This window comes from Triturus cristatus, chromosome 4_1 (assembly GCF_964204655.1).
Source record: "Triturus cristatus chromosome 4_1, aTriCri1.1, whole genome shotgun sequence".
In the NCBI taxonomy this organism is placed as follows: Eukaryota; Metazoa; Chordata; class Amphibia; order Caudata; family Salamandridae; genus Triturus; species Triturus cristatus.
The window spans coordinates 55,129,985-55,145,777 of NC_140585.1; the positions used below are offsets into that span (position 1 = coordinate 55,129,985).

Genomic DNA, 15,793 nt, shown 5'->3' on the forward strand with positions numbered 1-15,793 from the left:
CACAGATTTCTCATAGAGCGCTAAGATGCAGTGCAATGTGAACAGATTATTCACAGTGCAGTAAGATGCAGTGCAGTGGCACAAATTCCTCAGTACAGTAAGAGGCACTGTAGTGACACAGATTCCTCATAGTGAAGTAAATACAGTGCGTATAGATCTGTCACAGTGCATTAAGATGCAGTGCAGCGTGCACAGATTCCTCATAGTGCAGTAAGATGCAGTGCAGCATGCACAGATTTCTTATAGTGCAGTAAAATGCAGTGCACTGTGCACAGATTTTTCACAGTGCAGTATATGGTAGTGCAGTGCATAGATTCCTCATAGTGCAGTAAGATGCACTGCAGCGTGTACAGATTCCTCACAATATAGTAGGATGAAGTGTAGGGACACAGATTTCTCTTAGTGCAGTAAGATGCAGTGCAGTACACTGATTCCTCACAGTGCTGGAAGATGCAGTGCAGTGGTACAGATTCTTCAGTGCAGTAAGATGCAGTGCAATGACACAGATCCCTCATAGTGCAGTAAGATGCACTGCTGTGGGTACAGATTCCTCGTTGTTCAGTAAGATGCAGTGCAGTGTGGTCAGATTTCTCATAGTGCAGTAAAATGCAGTGCAGCATGCACAGATTTCTCATAGTGCAGTAAGATGCAGTACATTGTGCACAGATTTCTGATTGTGCATGCAAAGCACCTTGCACAGATCTTAACACAAATGATGACCACAAACACCCACAGGGCCAGAAGAAAAGCCTCCGTCCTCTCCCCCTCCCCAACCCACCCCCCCCCCCCCATAGAAGAGCCCGCCTCCTGATTGAGAATTTTCCAGGATTATACCGTCTATTTCTACAAACACAGCAGAAGGTGCTGACAATCTCCTACCTGAGCAGAAACCTGTGCAGACATTTCCAGGCTCTCTCCTTCTCCTAGGGTGGAGGTGGGGAAGGTGCACATCTGGGGTCTGGGAGGGCTGTGAGGGTCTGAAGATAATTGGACAGAAAGACAGGGCGTCCTTTGCCCTCTGCAGCAGGCTGGACACAAACGAAGAGGCCGGAAGTGATGTCAGCATCTGCTGCTGGTGCTGTCTCTGCCATCGCTGACCTGGAACAGGAAACCCTTCTCCCTTTCATACAATGTGCCCAGTGGATTAATCTCAGCAGGCGAGGAGCGCCCTCTGCTGGCCACTAACAGAACCTCCATTTCCAGGCTCCAGGAGAGAATACATTTCACACGAACAAACATTTTGTGGCAGGAAAGACCTATGTTTTTAGATGCCACAGATATGGATGTTTTTAAGACACACACAGTCCTCGTACAGGGTCTCACTCTCGGTTGCTGCTGCAGAAAAGTATCTACAGCTTCAATTCACATGAGCATCTTCAAAACACTGATGCAGAGGACTAAAGAGTATTTACAGGAAGTTGTCAACTGGAAGTGAAACTTTGTATTTCATTAACTATATGAGAACATGTGTTAGTGGTGCAATTAAACTGGACAGCTTATTTCTTTTTCATTTTATTTTTTATCGGGTTTTTCAAATGCACAGCAGGGTATACAGCAACGTAAATAGAGAAAAATACTATGAAGTTTTATTCACCAGATCAAATTCAGTTTGGCATAAGGCATGCTTTAATGCGGAAATTAAAAGAAGAGCCTGGAGGATTCATTACGGCAGTGCCAACACGTAAGTGTATTGTTTTGTTTGTGTTTGCTGGCTCTGCCTACAGCCCGTACACACTTTTCATTGATGACTAGACATGTGGCAGCCGTTGGGCTCTGCAGGTGACAAGGCCAGGGTTTTTCAGGCCAGCTCAAGTCACTCTTCTTTCATTTCACCGCTGCGCCTCCTTATCTCTCTTTCCAGACCTATGGCAGCAGGAGACAGCTCAGCGCCAGCCTCTGGCGCCCCTCCCCCATCCTGCAGGCTTGAGCAGAGCCCACTGTGACTCTGCGGTGCTTTTCATGCTGTCACCTCAGGTAGGGTTGACCCCTTTCCACAAGATAATTACCGACCAGTTGTTGTTTTAAGAGTCTGAAAGGCCTGGGTGTGACACCAAATAGGACTTTAAACAAAATCAAATATATACATTTATAACATCACTTTTCTGCCTTAGTTTTCTCTTCATTATTAATCAGGGTATCGTACTCCGTACTCCTAGGTGCATCAGGGTACTCAATATGTCCTTGTGCTGTAAGGACACCGGTCTTAAGCCATTTTTCGCTCTCCTTACACACTTCACAATCCACAACACATGCCATGATCTGATCATCCATACAGGGTCACCAAACATTCTCCCTCACCCGTTTTTTGTCATCGTTTGCCCTAAGTGCCCCTCACGATAATGTTTTTGCACCTCAAACCCTCAGGTGGAACAAACTTGTCATTTCTCATTAGAGCGTTTGTGTCACTCGTTGTTAGTTCATCCAGAATCTTAACAAATGGTCTCACAGAAGGACCAACCATGCTCTCCCTACGCTCGCCATGCACTACCATTTGTTCCACACTCTTCAAGACTACGTCCGATCCATGCAGGAACGCCCACGGCATTAAGCGGGCCAGGTCCTGCCGGTGCTCACTGGCAGTTCTAAAAAGCAGGTACTGAGATGGTTCCCTATCGGGCTCTCCATTTTTTACTTTACCCGCAAGGTGAAAAAAATATCTTAACTCTGCAGCAGTGCCACCCTTGACATCCTTTGATGTAACTTCAAAGAACCTCGTTTTAGTTCTTTCACAGTCTCATTTCAGAACGGAAGTATTTTCAGTACTATATACAACAAAGCCATAGTTGTTGCTTAATTATCGTAGGCAAATAACAACCAATGACAAAGCCAATAGTCCTAGTTTGTTGTAGGTGTAATCTTACGTGGTGTATTATATATGTGAATGCAATGACAGAAGCAGCATCATTTTTGTCTGGTGGCACAGTATGCTAAGCATAGGTTTTTAGCTTCGATGTTTTTAAGCCACGCCCTAATTACATCGACCACACCCCTTTGAGAGACCCCCAGTTTTCATCCCACTTAAGTCCCTGCGAACCCAATTCATCAGCACAGACCCAGCCACGGCTACATTCTTCCACATCGCACAATGAAGCCAAAGCCCCTTCCTGATCCCAGGCAGACCCACTGGACACTCCAAAGACATACAAGAAGGCAGGCAGCTTGCGCGTTCTTCCATACTGATATGTGGGCAACGTTGTAACGATACTCCTGAAGTCTGGAAGCCAGTCTAGCTAGCCTAACTGAGCCCTTACCAGTACCACCAGGACTCAAAACTTTCACCAAGGGTTTGTCATCAATGCGTATGCAAAAATGTAAACCCCATAAATAGGTCCTAAAATGCTCGGCAGAGCAGGCAGCTGAAGAGCCTCGAACTCTATAACTGAATAGTTGCTTTCACGTTCCCTCAATGGGCATGAGGGAGAAGCCACAGGTTTTTTTGGGTACCCGTCTGCACCTGGGATAATACTGCCCCCAAACCATGCGCACTGGCATCCACCATTAGAAATCTTTTAAGGTGAGTGTCAAAAGGTGCAAGAATTCCCGCCTCACAAATGTCTCTCCTTACACGATCAAAAGCACTTTGCTGAGCATTGCCCTAAACCAATGAACACCCCTTCCGCAATAACATTCTAGATTCTTCAGTCTTGTTCGCAAAATTAGGAAAATAAATTGTATAGTATTCGACCAAGCCCATAAATGAACGTAACTGGTCTTTATCATGTCGAATGGGTGCAGACTTAATAGCCTTCAAAAAGTAAATTTTAGGTTGAATGCCCTGCCCCGAAATCGTACGGCCAAGGTTTTCAATTTCCTCTACAAGGAACTTGCAGTTCTCCTGCCTTAGGATAAGACCAGCCTCCCTTAGCCTACCTAACATAGACCTTAAGATGTTGTTGTGTTCCTGAATGGATGCTCCAAAACCCAGAATATTATCTTGGAAACAGTTTAGGTTTTCCAGATCTTTGAAATCCTCCACCATAATCCTTTGAAGCAAAAGACACACAATTTATGGATGGAATGCAGAACAAATCAGAACATTCACCCCCAGTCAAGAGATCTGGGTTAAATTCATCATTATTTTGCTCACCAAGCCACCTCAGTTTAGACCTGGCCATATGGAGATCAGTCTTGACCCTGTGCCTCATGGGAACAGTCCAGCCTGAACTGCCAAGTCAGGTCCTCCCTGGACTGGAAACAAGCATCCTGGGACCAGTTTTGGGGTTTCACACCCTCATCAGCCAGGCTAGCTTCAATCCAGTGGCACAGTGAGCCTGAGACCCACTTCTGTGGGCATACCCAGCACACTTAAGGTGAGAAACCAAAAGACCTAGCAAAACCCCTTGTGCTAGGGTTAAAAACAGCAAGGAGAAAAAGAGGTATGACAGGAACCATTAGATCAAGTCATCCTCAACTTAGATTGACATGTTTCAGCCTATGACCTTGAAAGTGTCTTGGCTTTCTTCACAAAGCAGTGCATCTTACTGCACTATGAGGAATCTGTGTCACTGCACTGCATCTTACTGCACTGAAGAATCTGTACCACTGCACTGCATCTTCCAGCACTGTGAGGAATCAGTGTACTGCGCTGCATCTTACTGCACTATGCGAAATCTGTGTCCCTGCACTTCATCTTACTATATTGTGAGGAATCTGTACACGCTGCAGTGCATCTTACTGCACTATGAGGAATCTGTACACGCTGCAGTGCACCTTACTGCACTATGAGGAATCTATGCACTGCACTGCCATATACTGCACTGTGAGAAATCTGTGCACACTGGATCGTGAGTGAGCTACGCTGTAATAGTGAAAAGAAATAACAACAATGGTAAGTGTTTCAGTAAACTGTATTTGATACTAGACCAGTGATCAAGGGGTAGCAAGGTGATGGATCCACTGGTGGTACCTGTAGGGGAACAAAAAACAACATACTGAGCAATGTATGAATAAGTATAAAACTCATAGTGAGCCAGCCACTAGGAGTTGTATACTTACTCATACATTGCCCAGTATGTTCTCCTTGCTGTTTTTAACCCTAGTATAAGGCAGCCAGAATAAAAGTATGCACCTCGTAGCCAGCTTTTATTCACCCTCATTAGCACTGTCCCACTCACAACACTCTGCCAGCTCACATCGGGTCTTAATGAGAACCCCTCTGAAAACAAAACATCCCTGAGCTCTTCCCTCGCAACGAGAGGGTTGTAGCCCGCACCATGACTAGGCTTCATTGTGCGAAGAGGATTCCCTATGATGAAGCATGCCAACTCTGCTGGGTGAGGGAAACTGTCCTTTAAAGGGACGTCTTCTACTAAGCCAGCCTCTCTTACCTTTTTCGATCAATTACAATATGCAGGTCAAACTGATATCCTGACCCCAATGTCTTTGGCCCATCTTCAGCCACGTAAGCTTTTCCCACGACCTGTGGTGATATGAACTCAATGGGAGACAGAAAATATCTCAACACTTCTATCTGTTCTCCCTGTAACCTCTAGGATTAATATCTTTGGGCAGAAGAGTAACATAAGGCCTCTCCTTTCTCCACATCTTTTTAGGTATGATCGTGTATAAAGAGCTGGAGTCGATCCATCAGTTCCACCCCTCTGTCCAGAATCTGGAATGATGCCTTTGCAGGGGCGGCTTCTCCACTAGGGTGGTGGAGGGTCGCCCCACTGATTTCTCGCAGTGCAAGAAAGCAAAAACATAAAATGATAATTACTTTTGGTTATTACCATTTTATGTTTCTTTCCACACTGCGGGTGGGCTGATGGGCAGAGCTGCCCGGGCAGGGCAGGAGTGGTTTGCCCACTCCTGAATATGCATGACTGGTTTGGTCGGCCCTCTCGGGCCGCCCGAACCAGTCATGCGTACTCTGGGTTGCAGCCTACATGGAGAATATGCAATCCCCTACAGCCCCAGGCTGGGCGGCATCCCGGCCAATCACAATGCTCCACTGGAGCATTATGGTTGGCTTAGGGAGGGGAGGGAGGCTGCCTGCTTCCTTTTCTGCCCGGAGGCAGGAAACCAGGAGCAGACTGAGCAGTGAAGACACAAGACCCGGGCCAGCAGAAAGATAGTTTACTTTTCATTTTTTATTATTTAACCCCCCTAACAACGCAATCCCACCTTCCCTCGTGACCCCTCGCCCGTCCCCCCCCCACCCACCCATGAGCCATGCCGGCCATGACTGTACCTTTGGTTGAATCCTTCTGACATATTCTCCCAAGCCAGGGAGAACCATCAACACACGATCCTCATTCTTGTCTTCCCAACTGAAGTCATCGGTAACTGCAGCACGGGATTTGGCAGACTCTTTACAAACCCGGGCATATTGACCTCTATGCCCACATCTTCTGCACTCCTCGTTTGAAGCGAAACACCACTTTGAGTCACTGGTATGATACGCACTGCCACACCTGGAGCAACCCTTTGCTTGTGCCTCTCTCTGTGCTTGATTATTGTATTTGCTTGGTCTTTCCAACTGCAGCAACTTCTCCTTCTGCAGCCTCTTTCCTACTCATCTCTTTCATACAACCCTCCAATTCTTCAACAACCTTGGCAATGGAGATGGCATCCTTCAAGGAAGGATTTTTTGCTGCCCACAGATGCTCTTTTTCACTCTGCCACCGGACAATAAGCTGGTCCCTGATCATCGGTCATTTGACCAAAATACAACTTTATAGAACGTTCACATAAGTCTGATACACAGTCATCCAGCGATTTGCCTGGTTTTTGAGGGCTGCTATAAAACTCGTAACATTACATTACAATATTTTCCTCCTTGGAAAACCTTTTTTCCAGACGTAGTTTTGCCTCCTTGAACACATCCTCGACGGGCTGATTGTCACTACCCAGCATCTCAGGTAAAGATTTAAAAATATGATGAGCCTCCTTGCTAATGGTGTCTAATAACAACGCTTTATTCCATTCAGGAGTGAATTCCAGCCCATCCAGTGCAATAATGTAATTATCAAACAGGTCTATCCACTCCTCCCCTTGAATGGAAGGTTGACCCTGTTGTGCCAAAAGTGGGGGTGGAATCACAATTGAGGAACGTGCCATAATTAAATGCTAGGGGAGCTCTGGAAGGGTTAATGTCTTGCTGGGTCTTGCTTGCCGAGGTACTTTCTTCTACTGAAAACCACCCAGTCTACTCAGACAGAGGATACAGCCTTTCCTCTAATGTGTCACGTGAGCCCTGACTCTCCGTCTTCAGAAACGCCCCAGCTACAGAGCAGACCCGAAGAATCGTCCTCCACAGTGTACACTGACCCAAAACGGTAGGGGACTGGCTCCAACAGGCGCGTCGTGTAGAGGGCGGGCAGTCTTCACCAACACAAGACCAGTTGTGTAGTGTGTGTGCCCAGCCAGGCAGCTTAGCAGAGGCCTTGTGCGGCAACGATACTCAGCAGCTACAGCGGACAGACACCACAGGCGAGACAGTCTGATGCGCCCATTACTCACAGCGATCCCCGGTCACACTTTGGCCCCCAAACGCACATCTTGACAGACGCAGTCTTCACACATTATAATGCCAGCAGTGTAGAGCGCTTGACATGGCAGTTCAGCAGAGGCCTCGGTGCATGAGGCAATGTTACACTGCAGATACAGCAGGCAGACACAGCAAGCAGACACAGCATGCGAAAAGGAAAGGTGCCCATTGCTCACTTCGGCCACCTGACATGAATCTAGACTGGAAGCACTGACTTGAAACTCCTTTTCCAGTGCTACCCATGCCTCAAAATTCCTTTAGATGTGACACACACCCAGCGGCTGCTGCGGGCCCCAGCACCGACTCCACTCACACCACAGTCTGGTGTCATTCACAACATGTGACTGGCGATTGTTGCCAAAATGTTGAAGTGACTGCACCACACTAGTTGTAAAGGTAGAACACCTTTAGCAACAGACACCAATAATGTAGGGTGATTTTCCCCTCCCCAGCCACAGAGAAACTTACTCGAGTCGAATCCCGCACCGACAACATTCCGACATGACATTGCATCATGACATTATCAAGACCATGAGCCCCGAGTACCACACAATGTATGTGGCACAGCCTGATAGTGGGCCTATCACGAGTGTCCAAACTGTACAGTGTGGAAAACTAGAATTCCAAATAAAAGCTGCACCATTCACCATGAGACCAGCTGCCTCAGGCTACAATGTAAAATAAAGCTGTGCCCGTCACAAGTTTGAAGTCATGTCTCAGCACTATACAAGCATTTCACATAGGTGTAGCTGTCAACGTCTATGCTGTTATGCAATATCACAGGTAACAATAAATAAGCATATTTCCTGTTAGCTTCTTTACGATAGCTCTCTGCACTATAAACAGATACCTGCATCTTGAGGGTGCTGTGCGGATCAGGCAAGCCTCTACTCCCAGAGCGTTATGTTCTGTATTGTATATTTTCACCCTGGTACTGTAATGCTGTTTCCCCGCAACATGGATGATTCCACTTCTGGAATCTGGTGTGTGTGGATGCTGAGAATCTCTGAAGCAGACAGTTGCCAGAGATCAGGGAGGTGCCAGGGGTCATTGTAACCTGCTGAATAACGCTCTAATTAATGTTATCCTCTGAGTCCTGTCTTACAAAACTGGCAACGAGGATGGGATTCTATTGAAGAGGACACAGTGCAGAGGAAGAAGATACTCGTTTTGACAGCGTTTTTACTTGTCAGCTCGACGTTATGGGGTTTTCAGTCTAAATTGTCGCCAAAATATAGTAAAGGACTCAGGAGAAGTTCCTGGGCATTTTAACCTGTTTACTTTCGCCTCCCTGTTCAGCAAAGCACGACCGTTGCTAGTGCCTGCGTCATGTAGCTTTACACACGGGCGGTAACTCAACACTGGAACGCTCCAGTGAACAGGGAGGCGAATGTAAACAGGTTAAACCGCCCCTGGGACTGGTTGGTGGCTGGTATGTGGGCCCATAGCTCCAACTAGTCCTTTTTAATGGTATGTGTCCAGGGAGGTGATCTTTGACCTCTTCTTGCCCTGATGAATTTGCCACAAAATAATTGGCAATGAAACATGTTGGCCGTCATTAACAAGGTATTCAACATGCTGTGTTTTTAAACAGCGGGATAGACTCCTAACCAGAATAAATAAATATTTGAGAGTCTAACCCCCTTTTTTTTTTGTCTTTGTTGGCACAGTTTTTGTGTTCTTGTCTTTACAATACACCTCCTTTTGTTATGTGTTTCTTTTTTGCACTGGACACTGCACATTTTTCTTAAGAGAAAGTTACCAATGATGAAATAGACGTGGGCAAGCTGGTGAGAACCAACCAGTAGCTCCTCTGGTGGTGCGCACGTGAGGTACTTTCTCTTTCTTTACACATTTTTTCACCTCTTTTTTCCATTACTGAGGGTGTGTGTAGAGCTAATTAATCTGTGGACTGACTTCACGTTTCTTTGTTTTCCCTTTCTCTGTTGACTTATACCATTTTTTAAATATTTGTAGCATACTGGATGGGGTGATACTATGCAATACAATGAGCATTGGGGTTTTTTGACAAAGCATTCTCTCTCCCACCCGATCAAAAATAAATGTTTGCTACTGGGTGCCAGTACTTTTGTGTTGAAACTAAAGCCATATGTGGACAGGGCTGACATGGGCTTGCTCATGGCAACTGATGAGGGACAGGAAGAAGAGAGTGACCCACTCCCTGACCTCCTCTCACAGAACCCTGATGATGGGTCTGTTGATGGTGTAGCCTTGGCAGGCAGCCTCACTGCCCAGCAACAAGCCGATTGCAGACAGGTGTTCAATCAGTTCAGACACATGTTCTCACTGACTCCAAGTCAGACTACCTGGTGCACTCATGAAGTGGACACTGGGGACAGTCTGCCTATTAAAAATAAGATTTATAGGCAACCTGACCATGTCAGGGACTGTATCAGGACAGAAGTCCAGAAAATGTTGGATTTAGGTGTTATTGAACCCTCAGATAGCCCTTGGGCTAGTCCAGTGGTCCTTGTGCCAAAACCTCACACCAGTGGTGGAAAAAGAGAGATGAGTTTTTGTGTGGACGACAGGGGTCTCAATGCAATCACCAGGACTGATGTCCATCCAATACCAAGGGCAGATGAGCTTATAGATACTTTGGCCTCAGCCAAGTACATTAGCACATTTGACTTGACAGCTGGCTACCGGCAGATCAGGCTAGCTGATGATGCCAAGCCAAAGACAGCATTTTCAACCCCTAGTGGGCACTATCAATTTGTGGTAATGCCCTTTGGTCTGAAAAATGCGCCTGCCACTTTCCAAATGTTGGTGAATACAGTTCTCACAGGCCTGGAAGCCTTCAGTGCAGCATATCTAATGATATTGCTGTCTTTAGCTCCACCTGGGAGGATCACCTGGTCCACCTAAGGAAGCCCTGCAAAAAGCAGGCCTAACTTCCAAGGCTACTAAGTGTCAGATAGGGCAGAGTCAGGTTGTGTACCTGAGCCACCTTGTAGGTGGAGGCCAGGTTCAACCATTGCAGAGCAAAATCCAGACCATAATGGACTGGGTTGCTCCCACTACCCAGACTCAGGTGAGAGCCTTCTTAGGCTGACTGGGTACTATAGGAGATTTGTCAAAGGGTATGGATCAATAGTGACACCCTTGAATGACTCAACTTCTAAGAAAATGCCCACAAAGTTTCAGTGCACAGCTAGCTGTCAAAAGGCATTTGATGACCTGAAGCAGGCCACGTGTACTGCTCCCATTCTGCAGACTCCTGACTACTCCAAAAAGTTCATTGTTCAAACTGATGCATCTGAATTGGGGGTTGGTGCTGTACTGTCACAATTGAATGAAGAAGGTCAGGATCAGCCAGTAGCTTTCATAAGCAGAAGGCTGACCCTTAGAGAGAAACGTTGGTCAGCCATCGAGAGGGAGGCCTTTGCTGTGGTTTAGGCTCTGAAGAAGTTGAGGCCATACTTATTTGGTACTCACTTCCTTGTTCAGACAGACCATAAGCTCCTCTTATGGCTCAAGCAAATGAAGGGTGAAAACCCCAAACTGCTTAGGTGGTCCATTTCCCTACAGGGGATGGACTTTACAGTGGAACATAGACCTGGGAGTAACCATGTCAATGCAGATGGACACTCTAGGTATTTCCACTTAGAACATGAAGACTCAACTGGTCAAGGTTAGTTTAATGTCCCTGCGTTTGAAGGGGGGTGGGGGGGTTTGTGTAGGAGAGTAGGATCTGCTTCACATGGGTACACCCACTTTTTGCTGGTGTTTCACTATTTTTCGACATTAGTCTGGCTGTGGCCCTGCCAATCAGGACCCCAGCCTAGCTGCTTCCTCTCTAAAATGGTTTGTGTTAGAAATGGGGGGCTCTAGTTGGCAAAGGCTGGCCACTGTCCAAGTAGGGACCCTTCTATCTAAGTCAGAGTAAGCGGACTACACCCTTTGATAACCCCTGCTCAACCCTGTGGTAATGTAGCACGAGCAGCTAGGCTTACCTAACAGTAAAAAGCCACAATACTAGAAAAATAGGGTTACTCTTGAAATACCGCAAAAATAGTTCAAAGTGTGCAAAGAGGAGTTCAATTCAAAGCAGTGGTCTCTGCGATCCTTTTACTTAAAAAGCACCTGGATTATGTAGCAAAACAACCAAAATGTCGCAAAGGAGCTGTAGCGATGATTTACCTCATGCGAGGCCAGCGATGCGCGTTGAATCCTTGCCGCAAGGGAGGATGATGCGCTGATCTGCAGAAGCGTGTGGGACAAAGCGACAAACTTCTCCACTCTAAGCCGGCGATGCGTTGAAATCCTTGCCGCGAGGGAGGATGATGCGCCGGGCCTGTTGCATGTGCGATCCTGTTGCGATGAAAAGAAATGGCGGTTCGCGAGGGAGCGACAATCCCGGTGCGATGCGATGAAAATGGCGTATGCCCGGCGTCTGCGCTGCGATGTCGTGAAGCGATGAACTTGATGCGATGATCTTTAGTTAGCGAGCACTTGGAGGCCCGCAAACATGCGATGTGATAATCTTTGTGTTAGCGAGCAGTTGGCAGCCCGCAAATGTGCGATGCGATTATCCTCGGGTTAGCGAGCCTTTGGCAGCCCGCAAACGTGCGATGCGATGATTTCCGGTAGCGAGCCCTCAGCGGCAGCAGCGCGATGATTTTTCGTACGTGCTTCAGCTGCGGCGGCTCGCAAACGGGTGTTTGCGACGATTTTCAGCACTCTTTACTCTGTAGTAGAACTAGAGGCCCTGGAACTCACAGGAGCCTCACCTGCAGATAGAAATCCTCGCTGGGAGGAAACAGGAGGCTGGCGGTGGAGTCTGATGTGCCTGAGACTCCAGCAGGAGGCTAGCTCTCTTCTAGCCCTTGGGTGATTGCTTTAGCAAGTTGAAATAAAAGTTCTCTTCAAAGTCCTTTTCCTCTTCTTCCAAGTCCAGTAGTAACCACTGCAGGCCAATCCAAGAAACAGTACACAAGCACAAGGACAGTCACCTCCTGCGGATTCCTTCAGTTACACAGGCAGAGGTTCCTCTTGTTGTCCAGGAGCAATACAAATTGTAGGGGTTTCAGCACAGATATTTATACCCCAAAAGTCTTTGTTCTCAGAAGCTACAAGTCACTGAACCCAGCCAGAACCAGTTCTGCCCAGTCATGGAGCACATTGTTTACCAGGCTGCATCCTTCCTTTCAGAAAGAGGGGGTCTGCCATCAGACGCACAGTGGGAGGTGGAGCCAGCATTGTGGAGGGAAGGCACAGCCCTATTTCGGTCCCAGGTGCAACTCCTCCCATCCATCTAGATGCAGATCTATCTATTCACCACTGGGACACCTCACCCTGTCTCCTGGAATTCCCCAGCCCTGTCACTCCAAAACCAGACAGCCAATACACATAACAGCAGAGCACACTGGAAGGCTTAGGCAAGAAAATACCTACTTTCTAAAATAACTAAAAGGTGTATTTTAATATTCTGAGCTCAGGCATACACAAATTCGTTTATCTACCATGTTCTTTGGGTCAGTTAGGACTATAGAATGTAATAGTCAAACTGCCTATTCTGGCCTATGGAGAACAGGTAGCCTTACAGTAGTGAAAAATGAAATTGGGTGTAATTCGCTACCAGGACATGCTACACACAGCAGGGCATTTCCTACCTTACACATACAATGCATCCTACCATAGGGGTGGCTCACATGATGCCAAGGGAACGTTCAGGGGCTGGGAAGTGGGTGCACTTCACAACCAAGATGGCAGTTCTGGACTGCGCACAGACACTGCAGTGGCAGGTCTGAGACACACTTTACAAGCTGCTTCTGTGGGTGATGCAAACCAGCGCTGCAGGCCCACCAGCAGCATTTGGGTTACCAGCCCTGGGCACACACAGGCCATGTTACTAGGGACTAACAGGTAAACCAAATAAGCCAATCAGGGAGATACCAATTCACTGTCATATTTACCAAGGGAGAGCAAATGCACTTTAGCACTGATCAGCAGTCGTAAAGTGCCCATAGTCATAAAGCCAACAAAAACAGGTTAGGAAAAATCCAGGAGGAAGGCAAAAAGCTTAGGGATGACCCTGCAAAAAGGGCCATTTCCACCAGTTTGCATGTACATTAGGTACATATCTAATTGGATTCTGGAGTGCCTTATAAGCCCCTAGTATATGGTATACTATGTACCTAGGGCATAGGTACCTCAGAGGCCTACCAGGGGCTGCAGCATGTATTATGCCACCCCTGGGAAGCATTCCAATATGGCACCGCAGGTCTGCTACTGCAGCCTGGGTAAGGGTGTGATTGCACCCCTTACTGTGGTATAGGCTACCTATATCACTACCCTATACAGACACATATAAACCTATAAGCCACTCCTATGGCAGGCCTTGACAATCCTGAAGGCAGAGTGCTTGGTTTTATGCGAGAGGGTGCCCAAGCATGAGCTGAGCCCCTCTGCAGCTTTCGGAAATACTTCCTTATGGCTGTTCTGTGATACAGCCATACCATATACTCTTAAGTGCATTATAATCTCGCGGTAAATGCTAACTTTGGAATGGCTGCATCAAAACATGTTGTGTTTGGTGTCAAACACTTTGGAATACTAACCCCCCACCAATTCTGGTGGCGGGGTTAGCATTCCACCATTCTAGAGGGAGAGACATGTTCACACTGGCTAAACCCGGTAGGACTTTCCTGAGCCCTGCCATCACAGAATGGAAGCCTCTGCCACAGACATGGGTCTGGCCTCCTGCTGCTGACCGACACTCCGGCAGGGGAGGCCTGGACAATAGGTTTCCTGCCGAAGGGAAGTGTGAGCACCTCCCCAGACAGGCTGATGTGTATTGGGGCTGGGCTGGAGCACTCTCTGATGCTTTAAAGTCCTGCACTGGGGGCACGTTTGCGGTCCCTGTGCAAAGCCCAGTTCAAACCGGTTGCAGGGGCTACATGCCCCTGCTCTGGTGTGAAACTGGACAAAGGAAATCGGTGTAACCAACCCTCTTTCCAAGCCCACCCATAGGTGGGGCCTTAGAGTTAGTCCATCCCCTAAACTTACTATAAGTATAGGAATCCAGTCCCTAGGACTTTAGATTACCCTGGACGAAACTCTCCAACATATATCCTGGACCTTCGACGTTCTATCCTGACTAGAAGACTGAAGAAATCTCTCTTGGGGTCAAGGAGTGACTCTCCTGCTTGGCAGGCACCAAAGAAGCAACTGACCGGTCTGCATCACTGAAGCTCCTGCTGGACGCAGAAGTCTTTGCATCACCAGAGGTGGATTTCCAGACTTCCCCGAGGCTACCCTGAGTCCACAGCAAAGCTGAGGCCCATGGCTATCATGGGTGACGTGGAACCGTGACCCCTGGACACCGTGAACTTTTGCAGCAACACTATCTTCCTGGTCCTCCTTGAAGTTGTGCTTTGGGCTCCGAGTAGCCCCAGCCTTGAGCACCTCCTGCACCGAAGATTGTTGGCCTCCACTCCACGAGTGACCTGTGGGCCAGCTTCAAGTGCGACCGCTCGAGGCTCCTTCACGATCAATAGCCCGTTGGCTAGCAAGTCCCCTCGAAGGAGACTCCTTTGTGATGTTGGGGCCCTAGGCCCTCATGCTGGGAATGACGGACACAGGACACATGCTTAGATAGTGGGTTAACTGGCCACGAGCACGCGCGCTCGGCCCTTTTATTAGCCTAGTCACCTGACCCAGTGACGTAGGTGGTGGGTGGGTGTAAAGTGTATGATTTACACATGTGAACACTAGAACGTGTCCATGCTAGGACACTACATTCCTCCCAATTTTTAATAACAAAAACCCAGAGTCAATGTTCAACCTAGGGGAGAAATAAATATATATATAGATGTAATACAGTGACTAAACTTCTGCAGAATCGCTCACGCTTCAGCTGCTTGGAGTCACAGACGATGTTCTTCCTGTCGCTGACGACGTTCTTCCTGTCACGGACGATGCTCTTCCTGTCGCGGACGATTACCAATTCACTGTGGCACCAGCCTGGGCGCTCGATGGATCCAGTCTGTTTGACGGCTCTGCCTTGAAGTTGTTCTCACAGTCTTTTCTTCGCTTTACTTTCTTGGCGACAACCGCAGTGGTTCACCGCTAGATGTTGCCGTTCATCTTTTAGTCCAGTCCTTTTCTTTATCTGTGGCGTGTGTTCTGTTTTGCAGAAAGATGGGTCATTCGCAAGACACCCCTCTCACCAGGATGCCCCTCTCACAGGTGTTCCCCTGCCACGGGAAATCCTTGAGGCCCTCTTCCTCAGATCTGTCCTGTATCGTGTTACTCCCATGCCGATAAGTGCGGGTGCGG

At 47.7% G+C, this 15,793-nt stretch overlaps 1 pseudogene across 1 annotated transcript in view; it reads right to left on the minus strand.

Moving 5' to 3' along the window:
• Positions 1-1,023, minus strand: part of LOC146839469 (uncharacterized) — a 37,094-nt pseudogene extending 36,071 nt beyond the window's left edge. Inside the window, exon 1 of the transcript XR_014981082.1 lies at positions 880-1,023. The product of XR_014981082.1 is annotated as an uncharacterized LOC146839469 (transcript). The remainder of the gene's footprint in view (positions 1-879) is intronic.
• Positions 1,024-15,793: the final 14,770 nt, after the last annotated feature.